Genomic DNA, 12627 nt, shown 5'->3' with positions numbered 1-12627 from the left:
ACAACACTGCTTTACAAAATCACCTTCATATTACTACATATAACTGACAACAATATCATATTAAAGAAATATATACATATCTTTAATCATTTTTTAAAATACAGTTTATTTACTATACAAACATTCACCTTTAATAACATAAAAAAAAAATGTTTGTACATCACACTGAAAAGTTATCCTCAAATTAAATACTTCTGTTCGATTTTAACAGGTTGCACATAAACTTCCAATCCAACACACACCATACAATCTTTAGAAGAAATTGAAGAAAAAAATCCGGCAGTCCGGATCGATATAAATCGAAAAAAACGGGAGATCCGATCGTTTTTATCGAATAAACGTAAAATCGGATCATTTTATTGTATGGTGTGTGGCCACCTTAAGAGTGATTGGGATCCCCCATTCAGTAGATGGGAAATTAATGCACTGAATGATGAATTAAAATATGATTGGGAGTCATTTAATGAATTTTATCCCGCAAAAGATGAGACATTTTTGGATGCATGTATTAAATCTGCAACTTCTCTGATGAACCTGAATGTTTGCAAGTCTGACTGTGTGCTTCCTTTGATTAATGATGAATGGAAAAAGATTTTGCATAAAAGAAATCCTTCTGAGTTTTCTGGTAGTCAGTTTGTGCAGCATTCAGCAGCCAATGTTAACCCTGTCAGTTCCAGCAACAAGTTTGTCAGCTTTGATCCAGTATTCCATCCTGAACAGATTGATCAGATGTTTGGTTACCTTAAGAGTGACTGGGATCGATTTCTTGAGTTCTATCTAGAAAAGGGTGATTCATATGTATTTGCATGCATGCGTGCTGTCCAGTCTATGGTTGATCAAAAGACTTGTAAATATGAATCAGGTTTTGGTCTAGTAATCACTTGGCAAAGAATTTTGTCTCATTCTTATGATTTTCAGAGCACACCACCTGTTAATTCTGCCCCAGTCATCAAGGGAAAGACATGCTCTCTGTCCTTAGTAACCTGTTCCACGGACTTGGAATTGCCTGTATCCAAAAATCATAAAATAACTGCTCCTTTACAGACTGCGGTTAGATCCACTCCGTGGTCGTTCCAGCTTCCTACATCATACCTGCCCTGTTCTTTTGCACATCAGGACTTTGTTAAACTCACCCCTGCTTCTAGACTGAGTCAAAAATCTAAGTTTAAACGGAAATATTGCCCTACAGCCTCCATCCTTCCAGTTACCACCGCAAAGACTCCAACAGTTATGTTGCCGGTTTCCGCAGATCTACAAACTGTTTCTTTGCAGAAAAATGTTACATCTGAACTCCATTCTGATGATCCAGCAGTGCCAGTCTCCTCAGCCCTGCCTGTGCCAGTCTCCTCAGCCCTGCCTGTGCCAGTCTCCGCAGCCCTGCCTGTGCCAGTCTCCTCAGCCCTGCCTGTGCCAGTCTCCTCAGCCCTGCCTGTGCCAGTCTCCTCAGCAGTACCTGTGTCTGTCGGTCCAATGTTTCCCCTTTGAGAAGATTTGGCAGTGTCCTTGTCGGTCGGCTTGGCGGTGTCCCTGTTGGTCAGTTTGGCAGTGGCCCAGTCAGACAGCTTGGCAGAACCTCTGTCAGTTGGTTTGGCAGTGGGTCCTCCAGACATCTCAGCAGGTCTCCTGCCAGCTGCTCCGGCAGAGTCTCAGTCTGCCTTTCCAGCAGAACCATACTCCACAGCTCAGCCAAAGGCCCAGCCAGGTGCTCGATCAGTTGGTCTGCCAGTTGCTCGATCTGAGGTTCAGCTAATAGCTCTGCCAAGGGTCTTGTCAGCTATGCAGCCAGTGGTTCAGCCAGTCGCTCAGCCAAAGGTCCAGTTTTCTCGAGTCTCTGCTGATGCCCTTTGCACTTCAACTTCTGCTAGAGCACAGACTTATGCTGAAGTTTAATCCGCACAGATGTCTGACACTCAGGCACCACAGACCCCTGTTAATGCCCTGTTTCCACAGACTCCTGTTGAGACCTAGCTCCCTCAATGCTCTGCTGAAAGAGGGCTCCCACAGTTTTCTGCTGAGGCTAAGCGCACACTCATTTCTGCTGATGGCTCGTCCTCAAAAACATTTTCTGGTACTCAGTTCCCACAGACTCCTCCAGATACTCTGCATTTACAACCTGTTACCCAGTCTGCTGCTTTGCACGCTATATTGGAAAATGACTTTCAGCTTATCCATCCTGATGGCCTCCAGTCCGCTGTTCCTGATGGCCTCCAGTCCGCTGTTCCTGATGGCCTCCAGTCCGCTGTTCCTGATGGCCTTTAGTCTGCTGTTCCTGATGACCTCCAGTCCGCTGTTCCTGATGGCCTCCAGCCCCCTGCTCCTTACGGATTCCAGTCTGCTTCCCTGACTGCCTCACTGTCTGGTGCCTCTCCTGATGAGTTCCTGTCTAGTGCCTCTCCTGATGAGTTCCTGTCTGGTGCCTCTCCTGATGGTATCCTGCGCCTCCTGTTTGTGCATTCCTTCCTGATGGCAACCAGTTTTCTGTTTATTTGATGACCTCAGATGCTCTGCTCCTGTGGATGTCCAGTGTATGGCTCTTTTTTGTGTCCTTTAGTTTTCTGTTTCACCCAAAGGTCTTCAGCGTGACTTGCAACATGTCCTATTGCCTCTGGGTCCTTTTGTCCAGTCAGCCCGGTAATACCCGGGTTGTGGCCTTGTTTGCTGACCAATTTATGGCCTGCCTCTTTGCCAGTGTTTCTTGGGACCCAGGTGGGCATAAGTCCAAGTGGAGCATCCGGAGGCTGCTCCTTGAGGAGGGGGTAATGTCACAATCTGCATCTGCTGGTAAATCCATGCATGAACTAACTTTGCTTCACCAGCAGATGTCACTAGCCTCCTCCATGAATCTGCAACCTGAACTTTCCTCTGCCCACCAGCAGAGGGCGGACTTTCTAGAGATCTCTCCATGGACAGGAAGGAGGCCTGGACTATAACATGGTCTTTCAGCATGGCATTTAAGCCACACCTGAAAACGCACTATTTGCTAGCTCTTTGTTCCTGGTTCTAGCCATCCTGCCCTGAGTTCCCTGTTCCTGGTAATATTGTTCCCTGATTCCCTGCTCTATTGATTTCCCGGTTTGGCCTTGTGCTTTGTATCACCGACTATTTTTTGCCTAGCGATTACTGTACTGTTTGATCTCCTGTGTATGACCTATGCTTGCTGACTATCTGTGTGTCTCCTCCTCGATTTGTGAATCTTGTATTTTGTATATATATTTCTAGGTTTATATTGTGTTTACTATTCTGGATCCAGGGTCCGTGTGCACACAGTTCTATACACTGGATCTACTCTGCATAACTCGCTTTATGCAGAGAGGTCCTTGTATAAACCCTGATTTTCATACCTTTGTATGCTTATCATGGCCGGATTTCCGCACAGGCCGAATAGGCCCGTTCCTAGGGCGGAAGAAAAGTAGCAAGAGAGCTGGGGCGGCTGTCACATACCGGCAGCAGATCAGCCGATGTTCGGCAATCAGCTGCCTGCTCCAGCTGCGCTGTAGTCTGAGTCTCTCCTGTGCATACACGCAGCACGAGAGCGCCCTCCCTTCCTCTCCACTCTGATGACACTGATGGGAGGAGGGGCTAAGCACTCTGCTTCCTAGCCAGATAGCCGAGCCGGGAGATTCAAGAGAGGAAGAAAACTGGCACTGTAAGCAGCATGGAGAGGGCTGCGGGGAGGGGAAACAACGTGCATAGTAAGTGTGAAGTGTGTCTCTCAGAGTATAAATGTATTGCTGCTAACTCATGCAGTCACTCAGCCCCTACGGACTATGGAGTGAGTGTCCAGCTGGGAGCTCTCTGTCTCTCTCCCCCTCCTTCCAAGCCAGTGACTTGTAGAAAGTGAGGCTGCTGCGTGTTTGTGTGTGGGGCGAGCCCAGCAATCACTGCAGCCTCATCTATCATCAATGACGAGATAAGGAATCAGTCAGAGAGCTGCCTGGCTTTATGTGTGAAGAGGAGAGCACACAGGAAGTAATGAGAGCAAAGTCAGGCTGTGATAATCCTTCAATGACTGAAACCTGTGTGACACTGACAGTAGAAATGATTTTACATCTCTCTGCTCATTGACAGAATCCTGCTAGCCTGGCCATAATCTGCAGTGCTTCCTTCCTTTACTCCCAGCATGCTGTATTTCATGCCACCTCAACACTCATTATGCTTTCCTCTCCCATCTCCTGTCACTCTCACTGCTTCTCCCCTTTACCCCCCCCCCCCCCCCTCTCCTTCCAGTCCTTAAACTTCATACTCTCTCATCCTATCTGTCTTTCCCTCTTTACATCTCCAAAAGCATCCCACCACTGTGGCATGTAATGCTTTTAACCCCTGCTATGGGACCACAGAAGTGCAGGGCAGATGATGGGAAAAATCTGGTTCCAAACGTGGGGTTTGTATAAACAATGGCACCGCCGCTGCCCATGTGAACCAGCTCTAAGTTTAATATAGTGCTCATGTCCTCCATACCACATTACAGAGTAAATTGTCATGTCAATGATTATCCTCAGAGGAGCTCACAATCCTACCATAGTCACAGTATAATGACCTACTTATTTATTTACATACTAAATTATTGTGTATTTATATAGCATTCGCATCTTCTGCAGCACTTAGTCATGTCACTGACTGTCCTAAGAGGAGATCACAATCCAATCTTACCATAGTCATAGTATGTCCTGCTATATTATTATTATGTATTTATATAGTAGTGACATCTTCTGCAGCGCTGCCTGGACAGAGTACATAGTAATGTCACTGACTGTCCCCAGAGGAGCTCACACTCTAATCCTACCATAGTCATAGTTTAATGTCCTACCATATTATTATTATTATGTATTTATATAGCACTGACATCTCCTGCAGCACATTACAGAGTACATAGTTATGTCACTCACTGCCCTCAGAGGAGCTCACAATCTAATCCTACCACGGTCATAGTCTAACGTCCTACCATACTATTATTATTATTATTATTATGTATTTATATAGCACTGGCATATTCAGCAGCACATTACAGAGTACATATTCATGTCACTGACTGTCCTCAGAGGAGCTCACAATCTAATCCTACCATAGTCATAGTCTAATGTCCTACCATATTATTATTATGTATTTATATAGCACTGACATCTCCTGCAGCACATTACAGAGTACATATTCATGTCACTGACTGTCCTCAGAGGAGCTCACAATCTAATCCTACCATAGTCATAGTCTAATGTCCTACCATATTACTATGTATTTATATAGCACTGACATCTTCTGCAGCACATTACAGAGTACATAGTCATGTCACTGACTGTCCTCAGAGGCGATCACAATCTAATCCTACCATAGTCATAGTCTAATGTCCTACCATATTATTATTATGTATTTATATAGCACTGACATCTTCTGCAGCACGTTACAGAGTACATAGTCATGTTACTGACTGTCCTCAGAGGAGCTCACACTCTAATCCTGCCATAGCCATAGTGTAATGTCCTACCATATTATTATTATGTATATAGCACTGACATCTTCTGCAGCACATTACAGAGTACATAGTCATGTCACTGACTTCCTCAGAGGAGCTCACACTCTAATCCTACCATGGTCTAATGTCCTACCATATTATTATTATTATTATTATTATTATGTATTCGTATAGCACTGACATCTGCAGCAGCACTATATGCCTAGCCTCACCCTAAATTGACAAATTGCCTAACCACCTTTTTTTTTTTGTAAATTCCCAACCCTGACCTGATATCCTGATCTATCAGTATCCCTAACCCCCCTCCATCCAATAACACTATCCTAACCCTGCCAATGTCATGGGGCAGCTGGTGATAGTGGGCCTACAGCGGTAAAAAGTACAAATCCGGCCCTGATGCTTATTGAATATATCTGCCTGTATTATTTGATGCAGTGTATGTATGTGTGTAGAATACGTTGCCTGCAAGTCAATGCTGATTGTTTCCGTGCATGAGGTTAATGCACAGCATTACTTTATTTTCATTTAATAATAAATTCTTATTATTCACTTACTTCTGGTTTGTGAGTCTTTTCCTAACAGTGACATCTCTGCCTGGTTGTGGGTTTGTGCGTTTGTTCCTGTTTTGCTCCAGGTGCAGCGCACAAACTCCATGCAAATATAAAAGTATTATTGTATTCATTCCTTTCCTTTATTCATTCTTTCTTTTATCTCACTTTATTCTGCATAATTGATTAGGCATTGTTCCCCTTCCACTGTACTTCTATTAAAAATTTTAGAAAAATAAACAATGTCCCGCAGATGTGAAGCTCTCCGTGGTCGAGGCAGTGCAGGCTCTGTTAAAAAAACCCGGTTCGGTCCTTTGTCAGACAAGGGTTCACCAGCAAAGTCAGCAGCTGGCAGGGGAAACTGCACCAGGCAGGGGTCAGTCTAAGGCAGTCTGGGGACAGACTTCGGCAGGCGGAAGCCAATTAGCAGCAAGTACTAGCCACTCAGCCACAGGTAGTGGACACTCAGCATTAGGCAGTGGTGCGTCAGATCCCAAAAGGGGGTACAGCCTGATGCGATCATATTTCACGTCACAGAAACCACGGTCGATTGTGCAGAGCCACACTGAAGCCATTGTGGACTGGGTGGCAGGAGATAGCACTATTAGTCAGTTCCCAAATGCTGAGTTACAAAGTAGCAGCAGTACCACCAGCAGCACTTCCATGCCTCCTCCAAAAGCTGCCCTTAACCCATGTGTCATTCCCTTTGATGACACAATTTCAAAACTTGTTGATTAAGCTCTGTAGCTGTCAGACATCGATATGTCGCATGATGCCCAGAGTTTTCATTTGGATGATGATAATGTTGTTGAGGGGGCGGGTGGGTGCTAGAACTTGACATCCAAGCGGTGGAGGGTCAGGATGAGAACATTGAGGAAGTGGGCTATGAGGGAGGCAGCCGCAGTGATGATTATGATGACGATGACATGGATCTGACCTGTGAGCAGCCTGAGCATGATGATGATAGCTCAGATGAGTCAGAGGCAAGCTGGCAGAGGAGGCAGTGTGGACATCGGCACACAAAGGGGCCTAGTGGCAACATGAGCGTTTCTGCTAGTGCAGTCCATGGAAGGCAGGAGCCACAGTCAGAGCCTCCAGCTGAAACTCCTATGTCCCAAACTGGAGGTGGTAAAACTGCAACTGAAGGCCCCAGTTTGGAAGTACTTTACTGAGTCAAACAGTAATCCCTTAATAGTTGTGTGTAAGCTGTGCGGTACCAGGCTGAGCAGAGGAAAAATTCTGAAAAGGTTGGACAGGTGCTCTGCGCACACACACCTAAAAAGTAGAGATGGCCCAAACCTCCGATTTTCGGATCGCGAACTTCCGCGAAAGGTTCGGTTTGCGCAAACTTTCGCGAACCGCAATAGACTTCAATGCATGTGTATACATCAATCAATCAGGGAGTGTAATTAGAGTACTGCTTCACACTGACACACCAAACTCACTGTGTAACGCACCTCAAACAGCTGTTTGCGTAGTGACGGCCGTGCTGGACTGGTGCGCACCATGGCGAGATTGCTCTTCCTCACTCAGTGATGTCAGGTAATGTCTGACTGCCTTATCAACTTTCAATGGTTCTTTCTTTACCATTGTTAAAGCTTACATCTATTTTTTTAAATACTTGTTCTGCTTGCTGTTCAGTACCTGCCACGAGAATCTTATGGAGGGCAAGTCTGCCATTGCGAGTGACCACGGGTAATGGCTGGGGAATCCTGGTTCGATTCCGGTCCGGAGTGGGAGCCTAAGAAATGGCTACCACCCCCGCACATCCAAGGAAGGCAGCAGGCATGGCATGCACGTCCCGAGGTAGTGACCAAAAATAACAATACAGGAGGACTTTCGAGGCCCTGCTGTATATGTGAAATGAATCAACTTTAAATCCTTTAAAGGGAACCCGAGATGAACGATTCACACAAAATAAACATATCATTTGATAGCTTGTAAAGAATAAATGCTCTACCTGATAATTTCGCCACTCTGGTGTGCCTTTTTGAGTGTTTTTTATCCATTATTGCTCCAGGAAAAATCCAATATGGTCGCCGGCTCATGTCCTTTCTGCTTCCAGGTTATAAACTGTTCTGGATGTGCTGTCTAGCCTCTATTAAACTATATGCAAGCAGGGCTGCTGCAGCCTTTCTTCTGTGTGCTTTCAATTTTATGATTCTGGTATGCTGTGTGGCTGCCTGTAGGAAGTGTCTCTCATAGAAATTAAACTGCATACAGTAGATAATGACTGGCTGCACAGTGCACACAGATACACTTGTCTGTTTCAGAGCTTCTTTCTTGGCAGCAGCAGCCCCTCCCATGTCATCAGAGCTCTAAGTATGCAAAGCAGGAAAGCTGAGCCAGGAGGGGGCAGGCTTGGGCTTGAAAAGACTCCACAGAAGACTGACTCAGCTGTAATGATTCCAGGTCAAACCTAGACTGAATGCTCAGTCGGGGATTCTTATCACAGCTGATAACAGACAGATTAGGCAGAGAACAATAAAACTAAAAGCATGGTAGGTGTTTACTGTCATGTTCCCACTGATAAATGTAATAAAATACATCAGGGTGCTTCGTCTCTGGTTCTCTTTAACGAGAATCTGTTATAGAGGGCAAGTCTGATGGTGCCTTCACTGCCACTCACCAGGTTGTTCACCTCCTCAAGGAGGCGAGAATCTGTTATGGAGGGCAAGTCTGCCATTGTGAGTGACCACAGGTAATGGCCGGGGAATCAGGGTTCTATTCCGGTCCAGAGTGGGAGCCTGAGACCCATGCTGTATAAGTAATGCACCTGCCCTGACCGTGCTTTGCAGACCAGGCATCTGTGGTCAGATGGACCCTTGACCCAGCGCAAGACAAACCAAATCGAAAGCATTTGCCAAGAATGTGTTAATATGGAGGGCAAGTCTGCCATTCATTCAACTGTGTGAAACTTTCTATGGTACTTTCTCAGTACCATGGTGACCACGGGTAATGGCCGGGGAATCCTGGTTCGAGTTGGAGCCTAAGAAATGGCTACCACCACACATTCAAGGAAGGCAGCAGGCAGGCACGCAGGTCCCGAGGTAGTGACCAAAAATAACAATACAGGAGGACTTTCGAGGCCCTGCTGTATATGTGAAATGAATCAACTTTAAATCCTTTAATGAGAATCTGTTATGGAGGGCAAGTCTGATGGTGCCTTCACTGCGACTCACCAGGTTGGTCACCTCCTCAAACGGCCGCATGAGCCTGCATGCATTTCGCATCAGTGTCCAGTTGTTGGGCCACAACATCCCCATCTCCCCAGATTGTGTCCTTTTACTGTAATTGTACAGGTACTGGGTGACGGCTTTCTCCTGTTCTAGCAGGCGAGAGAACATGACCAGGGTCGAATTCCAGCGATTCGGGCTATCACATATCAAGCGTCTCACCGGCAAGTTGTTTCTCAGCTGAATGTCCGCAAAGCTGAACTGAACACAACAGGTAGGTATATGCAGTGATGAGGTGGATTCACTGAACACAACAGGTAGGTATATGCAGTGATGAGGTGGGTTCACTGAACACAACAGGTAGGTATAAACAGTGATGAGGTGGGTTCACTGAACACAACAGGGAGGTATATGTAGTGATGAGGTGGGTGCACTGAACACAACAGGTAGGTATATGCAGTGATGAGGTGGGTGCACTGAACACAACAGGTAGGTATATGCAGTGATGAGGTGGATTCACTGAACACAACAGGTAGGTATATGCAGTGATGAGGTGGGTTCACTGAACACAACAGGTAGGTATAAACAGTGATGAGGTGGGTTCACTGAACACAACAGGTAGGTATATGTAGTGATGAGGTGGGTGCACTGAACACAACAGGTAGGTATATGCAGTGATGAGGTGGGTGCACTGAACACAACAGGTAGGTATATGCAGTGATGAGGTGGGTTCACTGAACACAACAGGTAGGTATATGCAGTGATGAGGTGGGTTCACTGAACACAACAAGTAGGTATATGCAGCAGAGATGTCGCGAACCTCCGATTTTCGGTTCGCGAACCCCATTCGCAAACCTTCGCGGAAGGTTCGGTTCGCGTAAAAGTTCACGAACCGCAATAGACTTCAATGGGGAGGCGAACTTTGAAAAATAGAAAAAATTATGCTGGCCACAAAAGTGATGGAAAAGATGTTTCAAGGGGTCTAACACCTGTAGGGGGGCATGGCGGAGTGGGAAACTTGCCTAAAGTCCCGGGGAAAAATCTGGATTTGACGCAAAGCAGCGTTTTAAGGGCAGAAATCACATTGAATGCTAAATTGCAGGCCTAAAGTGCTTTCAAACATCTTGCATGGGTATACATCAATCAGGGAGTGTAATTACAGTTCTGCTTCACACTGACACACCAAACTCACTGTGTAACGCACCGCAAACAGCTGTTTGCGTAGTGACTGCCGTGCTGGACTGGTGCGCAACATGGCCAGAGTGTAGGCCGTGGCGTTTTTTAAGCCCATATGGTCGCCGGGCTGTGGTAGCTCAATGATAGAACAACAGTGACTGTCCAGCTGATCAAATTTGGTCTGACCACAATGAAGCAACGACCTTATTATCTTTTGTGTGCCACCCCCACCCGAGACACTCAAATAGCCGGCGGTCATTGCTTCATTTTGATACGCAAGCCCCTTCACCGCGGCACGGTAACAATCACGAAGGGGGATGGGCACATGTACATGCCTTTGTTTTTTTGTTGCAGCCGCCCGCAGTGCAGCCAGAAAAATTAGCCAGGCATGTACACGCACCAGAAAAATTAGTGTAGCGGCCGCTGCTAGCAGCGGCCTTAAAAATTCAGGAATCCGCCTAGAGTCCTGAACCCTGTTGGTGGTGGCGGAGAAGGCAAGCGGCCTGCAGGCAGAGATGCTGTGTGTGGGGACTGACTTAGTCTTCGGTCGTGCAGTAGCCCTCCGTGATCCATTCCTCATTCATTTTAATAAAGGTCAGGTACTGAACACTGTCGTGACTTCTCTTCTCAGTAACTTTGCCTCCAGCTGCACTGAAGGTCCTTTCTGACAGGACGCTTGCGGCAGGGCAAGAGAGAAGTTGTATGGCAAATTGGGACAGCTCTGGCCACAGGTCAAGCCTGCGCAACCAGTAGTCCAAGGGTTCATCGTCGCTTTTCGCAGTGACTACATCCACACTCAAGGCCAGGTAGTCGGCTACCTGCCGGTCCAGGAATTGGTGGAGGGTGGAACCGGAAGGACTATGGCGAGGAGTTGGACTAAAGAACGTCCGCATGTCCGACATCACCCTGAGATCGCTGGAGCGTCCTGTCCTTGCCTGCGTGGACTTGGGAGGAGGAGGGTTACTGCCAGTGGTACCTTGATTGCGTTGTGCAGCCACATCACCCTTAAACACATTGTAAAGCATCATCGACAGCTTGTTCTGCAAGTGCTGCATCCTTTCCGCCTTGTGTTGAGTTGGTAACAGGTCCGCCACTTTGTGCCTGTACCGAGGGTCTAGTAGCGTGGCCACCCAGTACAGGTCATTCCCCTTGAGTTTTTTGATACGGGGGTCCCTCAACAGGCTGGACAACATGAAAGAGGACATCTGCACAAAGCCGGATGCAGGCGTACTCTCCATCTCCTCTTGCTCTTCCTCAGTGACGGGATGCAACTCCTCTTCCTCCCCCCAGCCACGAACAATACCAAGGGAACGTGGAGCAGCATAAGCCCCCTGTGACGGCTGCTGCGATTGTTCTTCTTCCGCCGCCTCTTCCTCCTCCACAGAAACACCTTCCTCATCATCACCATCATCAGAGTCTGACTCCTCTCCTTCCCCACACGACTCCTCTTCTTCCTCCTCCTCCCCCCTCTGTGCTGCCGCAGGTGTTGTGGGAACATCGGGTTCGGGTGTAAATGGCTCCCACGACTCCTGCTGCCGTAACTCTTCTCGTTCACGCTCCTCCACAGCTGTATCCACCACTCTACGCACGGCACGCTCCAGGAAGTAGGCGTAGGGGATCAAGTCGCTGATGGTGCCCTCATCGCGACTCACCAGTTTGGTCACCTCCTCAAAGGGCTCCATGACCCTGCATGCATTTCGCATCAGTGTCCAGTTGTTGGGCCACAACATCCCCATCCTCCCAGATTGTGTCCTTGTACTGTAATGATACAGGTACTGGGTGACGGCTTTCTCCTGGTCTAGCAGGCGAAAGAACATCAGCAGGGTGGAATATCAACGAGTCGGGCTATCGCAAATCAGGCGTCTCACCGGCAAGTTGTTTCTACGCTGAATGTCTGCAAAGCGTGCCATGGCCTTGTAAGAGTGCCTGAAATGCCCACACAACTTCCTGGCCTGCTTCAGGACGTCCTCTAAGCCTGGGTACTTGGACACAAATCTTTGCATGATCAGATTCAGCACATGTGCCATGCAGGGTATGTGTGTCAGCTTTCCCAAATTCAACGCAGCAATGAGATTTGCGCAAAAAAAGTGGGATCAGCGCTTCACCAGGCCGCCTCTGAATGGCCTCTGCTCAGAGATGCGCTAAGCCCCCCCAGAAACTGCAAACGCACCTTGAACCCAAACAGAGGCTCTGCATATACACCAAAGGAAAACTATTAAGTGGGAGCAGCTGACCAGAAATAAATCAATCAAACATAGCA

Source organism: Hyperolius riggenbachi, chromosome 1 (genome assembly GCF_040937935.1).
Source record: "Hyperolius riggenbachi isolate aHypRig1 chromosome 1, aHypRig1.pri, whole genome shotgun sequence".
NCBI lineage: Eukaryota > Metazoa > Chordata > Amphibia > Anura > Hyperoliidae > Hyperolius > Hyperolius riggenbachi.
Note: the sequence above shows the minus strand (reverse complement) of the source record.